The sequence below is a fragment of the Sciurus vulgaris genome, assembly GCF_902686455.1.
Source record: "Sciurus vulgaris genome assembly, chromosome: 17".
Classification (NCBI taxonomy): domain Eukaryota; kingdom Metazoa; phylum Chordata; class Mammalia; order Rodentia; family Sciuridae; genus Sciurus; species Sciurus vulgaris.
In genome coordinates this window covers 46,387,107-46,400,641 of record NC_136478.1, presented here as the reverse complement: position 1 = coordinate 46,400,641, position 13,535 = coordinate 46,387,107, and positions in this window count along the sequence as shown.

Below are 13,535 nucleotides of genomic sequence, written 5' to 3'. Positions count from 1 at the left end.
GTATCAAATTTAGGGATATGGGTGACATCCCTCTGCCATAGATGATTTGGAAGGAGTCCTCTAGGATTGACTCCAAAATGAGGAACAGATAAATGAGGCACACAGGCAGGACACTGTTTTACTATATTTCTGGCTTGTTCTTCTGTAATGTTATATTTTATTTTGAGAGTAGTAGCATTGACATGAAAATCTTTATGGAAATTAATTGCTTCTTGTACAATATTAAACGTATGAGGACCTCAAGTAGCTGAGTCTGCAGTAGAATTTCCTTGAGCTAAAGACCCAGGTAAGCCTGAATGTGCTCTGATATGGTCTACATATAAGGGTTCTTTGCAAGTCCACAGAAGAGTTTGTACTTGATAAAAGCATTGTTGTAAGGTAGATTGAGGACTAATGGGTCCAGCTGTCTCAAGCCATGGCACAAGTTGGGCAATATAGAGACTGTCAGTATAAATATTTAAAGGTTTCTCAGGAAATGTTTGTAAGGCAGTTATTATTGCTTCTAGTTCAGTTTTTTGAGCAGTCTTATGAGAAGTAATAATAGTCTGTACTTTATCAGAAACTACTGTAGCTGTACCAGAGGAGGAACCATCTGTAAAGATTGTTTTTGCTGCTGAGATAGGTCGAGCCTTAACAACCTGAGGGAAAATAACAGGATGTTTTTGAAGAAGCTGACAATAGGTGAACTTGGCAAGTGATTATCAAATGTGGCCATGGTGGAACAATAGACAATTGCCCAATTTTCATTATTGTTAACTATTATTTCAATCTGTTTTGCATTATATGGGACAATAACTGTCTGAGGATGAACTCCAAAAACTTGAAGAGCCATCTTAAGTCCTAATGTAAGTAGACTTGCCACCATCACAGGATAAGGAGAAACAACATTTTGGGGGGACACTGGTAAATGGATCCATATCAGGGGTCCAGTCTGCCACAGTAGACCTATAGGAGTATATTCAGAATCTAATACTATGAGATTAAAAGGCAAGGATAGATCAACTCTATCACTATGAGCATTTTCTAAAGCTTGTTCTACTAACCTCAAGGATTTTCTACCTTCAGGAGTTAAATTTCTGGGGGAAGTAGGGTCTGCATCTCCTTGGAGAATACCAAACAAAGGCTTAAGTTGACCAGTGGTGATTCCCAAATTTGGCCTTATCCAATTTATATCACCTAATAATTTTTGGAAATCATTTAGAGTCTTAAGCTTTTCCATGGCTAATTGAATTTTTTGTGGCCTAACGCAGGTATCTAATATTTGATGTCCTAGAAAGGTAATAGGGCTGTGGGTTTGCACCTTTTTTGGGGCCACATGTAATCCCCATATTCCTAGGGCTTTAATAATATTATCAAATACCCTTAATAAAGTCTCCTGTTCCCTACAGGAGAATATCATCCCTATAATGGAGGCAATAAAGTTCTTTATAATTTTGTCTAATCTGTGATATAGCCTGGCCAACATATATTTGACACATAGTGGGACTATTTGCCATTCCCTGGGGAAGGACCACCCATTGGTATCTAGTATTAGGCCCTTCATTATTCAAAGAAAGATCAGAAAAGGCAAATTGAGGACTATCCTCGGGATGAACAGGAATGGAAAAGAAACAATCTTTTATGTCTATAGAGATGATATGATAATGTTTTGGAATAGCAGCTAATGAGGGGAAACCCAGCTGCACTGGGCCCATAATCTGCATACTGGAATTTATGGTTCTCACATCTTGCAAGAGTCACCATTTCCCAGACTTCTTTTTTATGACAAAAATGGGTGTATTCCAAGGGGAAGTGTAAGGAATGATATGGTTTTCCTTTAATTGTTGACTAACTATTTCCTGGGCTACCTCTATTTTTTCTTTAGAAAGGGGCCACTGGGGGGCCCAGATAGGATTACTGGATTTCCATGTTATCTTTAATGGTTCAGTGGCCCCTCCAGAAAGCCCTGCCCCTTAGTCCCTGTGTGTCCTTGGGCTTGAATGGGGCAGGTAACACCTTGTAAATTTTTGCCTAGTCCTTTTCCAGGAATATAGCCTTGTCTTACCATGACTGGCAAAACAGTTGGGTTTAGACAGGAAATATTTTGTTCAACTGAGGAAGAAATGACAACATCCATCTGTGTTAAAATGTCTCTTCCCCAGAGAGTGACAGGCAGTTGAGCTAATACATAAGGTTGAAATGTTCCCTTTTGTCCATCAGAGCCTCCCAGAATAATAACAGTTGAACTTTGTAATGGGGTTTGGGCAAATCCAAGTCCCCTTAAGGTAGTACTTGATGCTGTAACAGGCCATGATTTGTTCCACTCCTTTTGTCTTATAATAAAGATGTCAGCACCTGTGTCTGTTAGACCCTCTATGGGAGTACCAATAACTTTTAATTTAAGCATAGGTCTAGTTTTTGTTGATTGTGCCCAAAAGACACCTGATCCTGTGGATCCAAACCCATTGTTTCTCCTAGTCTTTCATGAACTGGGAAAGGCCCCATGATGGCTAGACAATATCAATATTTGTGCTATTTTATCTCCTGGAGAAGCAACAGATACCCCTCGAGGGGAAGATAACATAATCTTTATTTCCCCGGTATAATCAGAATTAATGACTCCTGGCAATACTTGTAATCCTGACATAGTTGTTGAACTCTGTCCTAACAATAATCCTTTCTGTCCTCAGGGAGTGATCCGTGTACCCTCGTGGGGTCCACTTGTACTCCCATTTCAGGTTAAGACGAGTCAGGTGGAGGCACAGAGGTTCAATCCCCCACTCCCTGATGTTCCTCGGGACAACGAGGAGATAGTAGGAAAGAATTGTGAGTGGGGATCTGTACTATGGGATTCCGAAAGGCCCCACATATTTGAGGGCCCCAGTTGGGCCCCCCTGGCTGTTTTTGGACTGGGCTGGCATAGGATTTCCCTCTATATCAAATCTTGATGTACAATATTTCACCCAGTGCCTTCCTTTTTGGCACTGGGGACATAGACCTGGGGCAGGTTGATTTGTCCCTTGTTGTTCTCCAGTCTTAGGTGTTCCCCTAGGCTTTAGTCCTGTGGGTCCTTCAGGGCAGTCTCTTCTGAAGTGCCCTTCTTGTCCACACTTAAAGCATGTTTTTCCTTTAGCTTCTGATGACCCCTGATTTGGCCCATGAAGGGCAGCAGCTATTACTTGTGCTGTTATGAGTGCAATATTGATATCCCTGTAGACCTTTATATAGGTACTTAAATCTTTATTTTTCCATGGTCTTATAGCTTCTTTACACCATTTATTTGCTTGCTCATAAGCTAATTGTTTTATTAAGGGCATTGCTTGTTCTGAATCCCCAAATACTCTAGCAACAGTTTGGATTAATCTATCAACAAAATCTGCAAATGGTTCATTACTTTCCTGAATCACCTTGGACACCAGTCCCTGTAAATCTCCTGTCCCTTGAATTAATTTTCAGGCTTTAGCGGCAGCAGCAGCAATTTGTGCATACACCCCAGGATCATAAATAATCTGTTGTTGAATACCTTCATAGTTTCCTTCTCCTGTTAGCATTTCTACATTTCTTTGGGGAAAAGCCTGTGGCAGCGTTACAACATGCCATTTCTAACGAGGCTTCCTGCCATGCAGTTTTCCACACTAGGTACTGCTCCCCTGGTAGTACAGCTTTACATAGCCTTTTCCAATCTTCTGGCACCAGATTTAATCCTGATACTGATTCCAACATACTAATTGTAAATGGGGCCTGTAGACCATATGTAGCCACTTCTTCCTTAAAATTTTTTACTGTTTTGAAATCCAGATGTTGGTGGAATCTTTGTCTATTTTGATCCTCTAGCACAGGGAAGAATTGTGGGACTGCAGAGTTTTCCTTAATGGGGTTATCTCCTCCCTGCAGTGAAAAACCCATCTGATTTATAGCACAAACTAACTCCTCCCAGGGGTACCTTGGGGGACATAGGAGGCAGGCTGTTTGGGGTGAGCTGCTGCCTCCAGGAAGGGATTGGTGTTCCTTCCTGACATAACTGGTGGGGACAACCCTGTCTCTGATGCTCTTTCTAATTCCTCCCTGGTAAGCCCCTCCTCCTCTTCTTCCTCTTTATGAGAAGTTACACTTAGTTGATCCTTTATCTCTCCAGACACATATTTCCTTCTTCTATTAAAGTTTTTATTCTGCCTTTCTCAGATGTTAGACATTCCTTAATGAGCTGCCACATGGGAAAAGTACCTCTAGGTAACCAGGATTGCTTTTCTGCTTTGATAAGATCCTTGTTGTGATGTTCCCATTGTGGAATATATCGGACTCCCTCTTCCAAAAACCAAGGACTAACTTTGGCCAGTGTGGTTACATATGCTGTTACAGTAGATCATTTTATGGCAGTCCCATTGGCCTTAAGTACATCTTGTATGAGTCTTATCATTTGATTTTTTGACACTTGTGACCCCATTCTGGAGATATGTGACCCCTTTCCCAGGGTTATGTGATCCCTTCACTGGGGTTAGGTGACCTCCCCCTTATACACTCTGGCCAGAGATTCCCAGGAGGTTATCCTACAGTTTTCCTGTAGCTTACGTTAAGTTACTTAGTTTTCCTATAGCTTACCTTAAGTTACTTACATGGGAGGACGCAGAAGGAGAAAGAAGTTCTCCATACAGGCCACTACTTGTTCCGTAGAGTGGAACTGGCTCAGGGAAAGGAGACACCACTAATCTTTAGTTTGACAAGATTTATTGCATCCTCCCTGTTTCTCTGTCTCCTACCTTCTTCTTATTACCTTCCTTCTTTCTCCCTCTTTCCTTCCCCAGGCTCCTAGTTTATCAGCCAATTATAGCAAAGCTTTTTCTCATGCAGGAGAGCATGCAGAGGAATGCCAGCATAACACTATATAAATCATGAACTGTCCATGCAGGCATGATACTAGATAGCCAATCCTTGAGCCTGGTGTTAACATGTCATAAGTGTCCAAGGAACTAGTAACAGTAAACAATCTTTCTAGGTACTTCCTTGTTTTGCAGCCAGTGCCCTTTGGTTCACTGCCAGGTGCCATCTTGTCCAAGATAGCCCTCAACACAGAAACTGTGTGTGTGTGTGTATATATATATATATATATATATATATATATATATATATATACACATATATATATATACGCACAATGGAATATTACTCAGCTATAAAGAATAATAAATTATGGCATTTTCAGGCAAATGGATGAAATTGGAGAATATCATGCTAAGTGAGATGAGCCAATCTCAAAAAAAACCGAAGGATGAATTATCTCGCTGATAAGTGGATGATGACACATAATGGGGGGTGGGGGAGCAAGAATGGAGGAAGGAGGGACTGTATAGAGGGAAAAGAGGGGTGGGAGGGGAGGGGGGAAGGAAAAAAAACAACAGAATGAATCAAACCTTATTACCCTATGTAAATGTATGATTACACAAATGGTATGCTTTTACTCCATGTACAAACAGAAACATGTATCCCATTTGTTTACAATAAAAATAAACTAAAAAATAAAAAAAAAGAAAAGAATGGGCATATGCCATTTATTTGTTTTTTGATATCATGAAATAAGACAACTGTAGCCTAGTGATCAAATGTGACCCATAAAAGCTTGGATACATATGGAAATTTGATTTATATTCTTCTATTAATTTTTCTGGATTATCATGGGAGATGACACCAAAGCACTGAATTAGTGAATGAAGACAATTGTATTACTTAACCTGATCATTACTTGTGGAAATGATTGTCTTATCCTAGAGGTGGTAGAGTTTTCACTATCTACAAATACTGGATGTTGGCATTCTTGTGTTGAAGCTGAAAATGTTGTTCACAGAGAACCCAAAAATAGAAAATCTTCTGAGATCTATAGAAAAGGGAATGAGACAGACAGTGAATAACGAGTGCCAAAAACAACCCTATAAAACCCTATTGTTTTATAGCTCAATAGGGTGATTTCAGTCTACAATGATTCTTATAAAATTCAAAATAATCAGAGTTGACTTTGCAGGTGTCAACATGCAAATGATAATATTTGAGAAGTTGAAAATTATCCTAATTTGATCACTTCACACTGAATACATATGTTGTTTTATAATGCTGGGTTTCATATCCAAATACAAATAGTAGCTTCCATTTAAAAAATAAACAAAAATCAACAGTTCAATGTTTTAACCAAGTATTTACATAACTGTGGATGTTTCAAGTGTATCCATATTCACAGACGTAAGTTTTCTCATTTCTCTTCACATCATGCCATAGATATATACATGTTCTAAACATTTGGAAATGATTTAGTCTCAAACGTGATTTTCTGTTGACTTATTTTTAATGTGCTTGTAACTATTTTTAAAATGCATATCCATGATTTTAGACATTTGAATTAATGCACAAACATGTCTTGTATAGGAAATGTTCCATCGGCAGATCAATATTAAATTTTCTGTAGCAATTTTAACCTTGGGGCTCTGAACAAGAAAATTGTTTACTACATGAGATGCAAAGAAGGATTTTTTTGAAGGTACATTTTTCAGGCTTGGGTAAAATGATTTTTATTTAGTGAAATCCTTACAATGCAATGACTCTGAATGTAGTTTAACTGTGACCTTAATTATGACCCCAATTCCAGATAACTTAGTAAAAATCATTAGAATATTTCTTACTAATATTTGAAAACTGCATTTGGCTCACTGAGGACAGTTATTGTAGTGGTATAATAGCAGGAATATAAGATGGATAGTGTGCAGATTTGGAAAAAATATAAAAACCACAAAAGATCTCACTACAGGTATTGCTAAAATGTTCTAATATGGGAAAATCACAGGAGGTATGTGTATGGTCAAATGCATAAATAAAACATAATGGCCAATATTTCTAAAGGTCATTATATGCAATAAACACTTTTATATTTGGTACATCATTTTCTTTTATATATAATACCTCTCAAATACAGGTAATGTGACTGCCTGTAATTTATAGATGATCAGAATTTAGCATCATAGACTTCTCAAGGTCACGCTTGAACCCAATGGAAGATCACAGATGTAAATTCAAACAATGTGTCTTAGAGGGTGAACTCCTTTAATGTTGGCTCAATTGATGAATTAAAGGCATTATCTCTGAAAATATACCAGAATAAAGACAGTACAAAAATAATATATTCATGTATACAATTACTCCATTGATATTGCTTTATTGAGAGAATTCTCCACGATTATGGAATCCTCCCAACTGAATTCATCAATTAGTAAAGAATCCAATATGTACATGAGGTTTCATCAAGTGGTAGAGCACTTGTCTCATAGGCATGAGGCACATGGTTCCATCCTCAGCACAACATTTATTAATAAATTAAAGATAGTGTGTCCATTTACAAATAAAATTCTCAAAAATATAAAATAGAGCAAAGAACAATGAAAACAAAATAAGATACTACCCCACAAAACTTCAAGATGAGATTATAATCAAGAACTGTTCTCAATAATATATGGTAATTCTGAATGGATAGGAAAGCTGATGTAGAGTGGGAGTCCAACAATCATTACAGAATTCAGACATGATTAGGTAATAATAGGAAAGGACATCTGAAGAATGTCAGAGAGAGTTGAGCACTGAAGTGGGAACAGGGTGTGTTGGGGTGAATCCATATTTCTTGATGGTAGAAGTATATTCTCTGATTCATGAAGTTGATACCATTTGAAATAAAGAATTTGTCTTCATTTTCTCCTAAAATATATGAGATTCCTTTTCCAAAACATGAAAAAAGAAAAACTATATGATTTTAGTGACATGAGAAATGTATTTTTCTTTGATGTCAGCCTTTGTATCTCAGTCAACACCATCCTTCTTCTCTACTATATTTTCACATTCTGTTTCCATCACAGGCTCAAACCCATCAAACTGACTGTTGATTTCATGGCCCTAATCCACCTAGGGATGTGGATAATTTTGTGGTACACCTGTACAAATGTTTTTGTGTCTCAGGACTTTTGAAATGACATCAAATGTAAATAATTCTGTAAGATTCTATAATGGTGAATATTGAGAACTATGTTTTCATCATAACACTATTACACAACTAGTTTAGAAATGTATCATATTGTTAACCTTATATTAGTGTGGAAATGGTAACAAATTTATCAGAGATATGCAAGATGTAAATAACAGGGGAAACCATATGCAGGAAGGCCTATGGGAACTTGGTAGTATATACTATACTTTTCTGTAAAATGAAAACTGAACTCAAAAAAAGCATGTTAAGCCATGACCAAGCCTCACCCACTTAGAGATCACTGTGGTGAGAAGGAAAGATTCACAACAACTCTCTTGTCTTTAATGTATTTCCTTTTCAGGTTTTAGTGGTCCTTGTCTAACAATGTTTAAACCAAATTTATTTTAAAGATTTTTACTTCTTGCCATGGTGGCACATGTCTGTAATCCCATGGGCTCAAGAGTCTGAGGAAAAAGAATCACAATTATGAGGCCAGCCTCATCTACTTAGCAAGATTCTAAACAACTTAACAAAACCTGGTCTCTAAATTAAAAGTGAAAAGGGCTGGGGATGTTGCTCAGTGCTTAAGCACCCCTGAATTCTATAGTTCTATATCTGGCGCATATATATATTATTACTATATATATATATTACTATATATATACACTATACATATATAGTATATATATACTATATATATACACTATATATAGTATATATACTATATATATTATATACTATATATATTATATATTATACTATATATATTATATACTATATATATTACTATATATACTATATATATACTATATATATATTACTATATATACTATATATATGTTACTCTCTCTATATATATACTCTCTCTATATATATATGTTACTCTAAATGTAACAGCAAACAAAAAAACCTTATGAAGGAAACCAATATTTTAAATCCCCAAGGAACCTGAGAGACCCTTTCATCAAACAAGAATGATCACTTCTCTCTGCATTCCAAAACAAGTGATTCCTCATCTCATAAGAAAAACCTGATCCAATGGGAATTTACTCCACCCAAGCTTGAGGAGCAAATGTTCTGAGATGTGTTCTTAAATTTTCACTTCACTTAGAGCATAGTATAAAAGATGGGAATATTAAACTCTTGTTTACCTGACAAAGCTTGAGTGAGAATTCAGCAAGAACATTGATGTACAGAGATATAGTGGTACACATTCCAGGAAAAATAAAGTGGGGCAGATATTATGATGAGACACAGAGCTCATGATCTGAGAAGTATTTGGCAAGCCATGGTTGGCAGGAAAGACTTTCACTGTAGTTGTAAGTAAGGAGGGAAGGAGGGATGTCTGGTTCAAATACACGGAGTTTACCCACCACATCTCTTGGATGAGATGGTAATGGACACTAAATGGAGAAATTATCTCCCAGTTCTGGCATGGGACATGTAAGTTCCATGCAGTACTGTCTTGAATGAGAACAGATCCACTCAAAATTCAAGCCTTCATCAAAAGTGTTTAATGTTTTATGCTTTGAATATAACTCTTGCTTCTGTGTCATTACAACATATTTTAAATGGACATGTTTCTGTCCCTTTTTTCTCCCTGCTCCTCCTTAATCTCTCCTCCTTCCTAATCTCAGGGAAAACAAGAATACTTTTCTTCCCCATTCTAGGAAGAGGTGTCTGTCCTTCAGCACACATCCACCATAGTAACAAAGTAATCCAGACTGTGGGGATGGTACCAGAAGATTTCAGACATTACTATCTCACAAATTAATGAGTGAATTACAACTGCAGACAGAGAACACATGGAATGTAGACTCTTAGTCATCTTTTAAAAGTCCGGTTTCTGTCAATTGGTAGAACCACAGGCTTTGGGACACAAGTCCCCTGTGCATCTCTTTTTCTAGCAAAGCAGTAAAACTTCTTTTCCCTTTTTTCTCAAAACCATGCCTTTATTATTGGATTGGCATCAGGGACAAGGATTGAGCTTTCTTCAACAAGAGGGAGATGTAGAGACCACTAACATGGAGGACAAGTTGGAGAATCAGAATTTCTAAGGGAAGAAATAAATCCCTTGATAAATCGAAGAATGGCCGGATCAGGAAGAAGTCCCATTGAACCTGCCTGCAAGTCCATGGGAAATGATTCCATTATTCCATGAATTCCTTCGTTTTTCATTCCTTTTCTCTCTGCTTTTTTCCTACCACCCTCACATATGTTCTACTTCTCTTCCTTCTTTCCTTTGCAGCACAAGATGTCCCAGGCCACTCTCTATATTTTATTCTCTCAACCAAGGTATTTATATACTTTTCTACCAGGTAATAAACTCAGGGATGTTTAATCACGGAGCCACATTCCTATTCCTGAGTTGCTAGGGCCCTCTACATTGCTGAGGCTGACTTTGAACTTGGGATTCTCCTAATTCAACCTCACAAGTCAGTGGGATTATGGACTCAACCAAGGTAATTCAAAGTCAATTTTCACTGAGATGCAAATTTACTGATATATGAATGTGATTAATATGAGATGTTTTAAGCAGACAAGCCTGAGTATTAGATCTCTTCAATATATTTTATTCATAGAAAACACTACTTTTATTCTTTTTTCCTTTATGCCAGGCACTATTCATTTTGAATCAATGTTACTGAGCTAAGATTTGCTTCATATGTTTGGGACCCCCAAAATTCAAAATCACATGCCATAGAAAATGTAAGCTACACACAAACATTTTCATTCAGAGGCTGCTTGTGTCCCATTGTCTGAGAATGGAAGAAGTAGTTTTATTTTCCTTTAAGAACACCCTCCCTGCCTACTGCAAGGAAAGTATTGTTAGATTTCAGATACAACACAAAAATTACCACCCAACTGTGAGATGAGCTGAAGCTGTCTATCCCATATAACCTCATCTTGGATGGCTCAGCTCAAAATAGAGTGGAAGAGAAGGCAGTGGATTCTTCTAGGTAGGTGCTGGAGGATGGCATTCTGAATCCTGACATTTATTACATCATATTGCAGACAAAGATACTTATTCCAACAGGACTTCTTTAAATGTAAGTAGACTGGTTACATGCCTGTATTATGTAGAATTCTCATTTTCTTGTATTATGAATATTTATAATATATAAGTATAATCTTACATGAGTAATTTTGAGGTATAATGAATCCTAATAAATAATAATTCAAAGATCAGCAATTTCTCTCTTTAATTTCTAGAATTTAATATGTTTCAATCCCTAATTTGTCCATTCTTTATCTCAAAGATACACCTGAACTTTTTTTTTTTTTTTTTTTTGGCGGTACTGGGTTTCAAACTCAGGGCCCTGTACTTGTGAGGCAAGCACTCTACCAGCTGAGCTATCTCCCCAGCCCACACCTGAACTTCTATGTAATATAATCTTACTTTTACTAATAACTTTAATAAAATATATAATATATTTTCATGAAACTGATCATATTTCACTGTTTTAAATAACCTCCCTACGTAGACTCTATCAGAATTATTTTATCTTCATTAGTATAATATAGACTTTTTAATTTTAAATTTAGGTACTTTTAGGCATTTTCAAAAATACACAAAAGCCAGGAAGTATGATAGAGGCATATCGTCCAAACAATTCTGAAAATAAGGCAGGAGGACTGCAAGTTTAAGGCCAGTTTCAGCACTAAGTTATATTCTAAGCAATTTAGTGACACTCTGCATCAACATTGAAAACAAAAAGGACTATTCCAACATCTGGAGATTAAACAATATGCTATTATATGATGAATGGATAACAGAAGATATTAGGAAGGAAATTAAAAAATTCTTAGAGGTAAATGAGAACAAAGAAACATCATATCAAAATCTCTGGGACACTATGAAAGCAGTACTTAGAGGGAAATTTATTTCATGGAGCGCATTTAATAAAAGAAGTAAAACTCAACAAATAAACGACCTAACACTACAGCTCAAAGCCCTAGAAAAAGAAGAACAGAACAGCACCAAAAGTAGTAGAAGACAGGAAATAGTTAAACTCAGAGCTGAAAGCAAGGAACTTGAAGCAAAAGAAACAATACAAAAAATTGACAAAATAAATAGTTGGTTCTTTGAAAAAATAAACAAAATTGATAAACCTTTAGCCACACTAACAAAGAGAAGACGAGAGAAAACCCAAATCACTAAAATTCGGAATGAACAAGGAAATATCACAACAGACAGGATTGAAATACAAAACATAATTAGAAGCTATTTTGAAAATCTATACTCCAACAAAATAGAAATTTCGAGGCATCAACAGGTTTCTAGAGACATATGAATTGCCTAAACTGAACGAGGAGGACATAAACAATTTAAATAGACCAATTTCAAGTACTGAAATAGAAGAAGTCATCAAAAGCCTACCAACAAAGAAAAGTCCGGGACCAGATGGGTTCTCAGCCGAGTTCTACAAAACCTTTAAAGAAGAGCTCATTCCAATACTTCTCAAAGTATTCCATAAAATAGAAGAGGAGGGACCCTCCCAAACTCATTCTATGCAGCCAATATCACACTGATACCTAAACCAGACAGAGACTCATCAAGGAAAGAAAATTTCAGACCAATATCCTTAATGAACATCGACGCAAAAATTCTCAACAAAATTTTAGCAAATCGCATACAAAAACATATTAAAAAGATAGTGCAACATGATCAAGTGGGGTTCATCCCAGGAATGCAAGGTTGGTTCAACATCAGGAAATCAATAAATGTCATTCACCATATCAATAGACTTAAAGTCAAGAACCACATGATTATTTCAATAGATGCAGAAAAAGCATTTGATAAAATACAGCACCCCTTCATGCTCAAAACACTAGAAAAAATAGGGATAGTGGGAACATTCCTGAACATTGTAAAGGCCATTTATGCTAAGCCCATGGCTAATATCATTCTAAATGGTGAAAAACTGAGAGCATTCCCCCTAAAAACTGGAACAAGGCAGGGATGCCCTCTTTCACCACTTCTATTCAACATCAGTCCTCGAGACTCTAGCCAGAGCAATTAGACAACCAAAGAAATTAAAGGGATACAAATTGGAAAAGAAGAACTCAAACTATCCCTGTTCGGTGATGACATGATTATATATTTAGAGGAAACTGGAAATTCCACCAGAAAACTCTTAGAACTCATAAGTGAATTCAGTAAAGTAGCAGGTTACAAGATCAATGCCCATATATCCAATGCATTTTTATACATAAGTGATGAATCTTCAGAAAGAGAAATTAGGAAAACTACCCCATTCACAATAGCCTCGAAAAAAATAAAATACTTGGGAATCAATCTCACAAAAGAGGTGAAAGACCTCTACAATGAGAACTACAGAACACTAAAGAAAGAAATTAAAGAACACCTTAGAAGATGGAAAGATCTACCATGTTCTTGGATAGAAAGAATTAATATTGTCAAAATGGCCATACTACCTAAAGTGCTATACAAATTCAATGCAATTCCAATTAAAATCCCAATGACGTACCTTACAGAAATAGAGCAAGCAATTATGAAATTCATCTGAAGAATAAGAAAGCCAGAATAGCTAAAGCAATC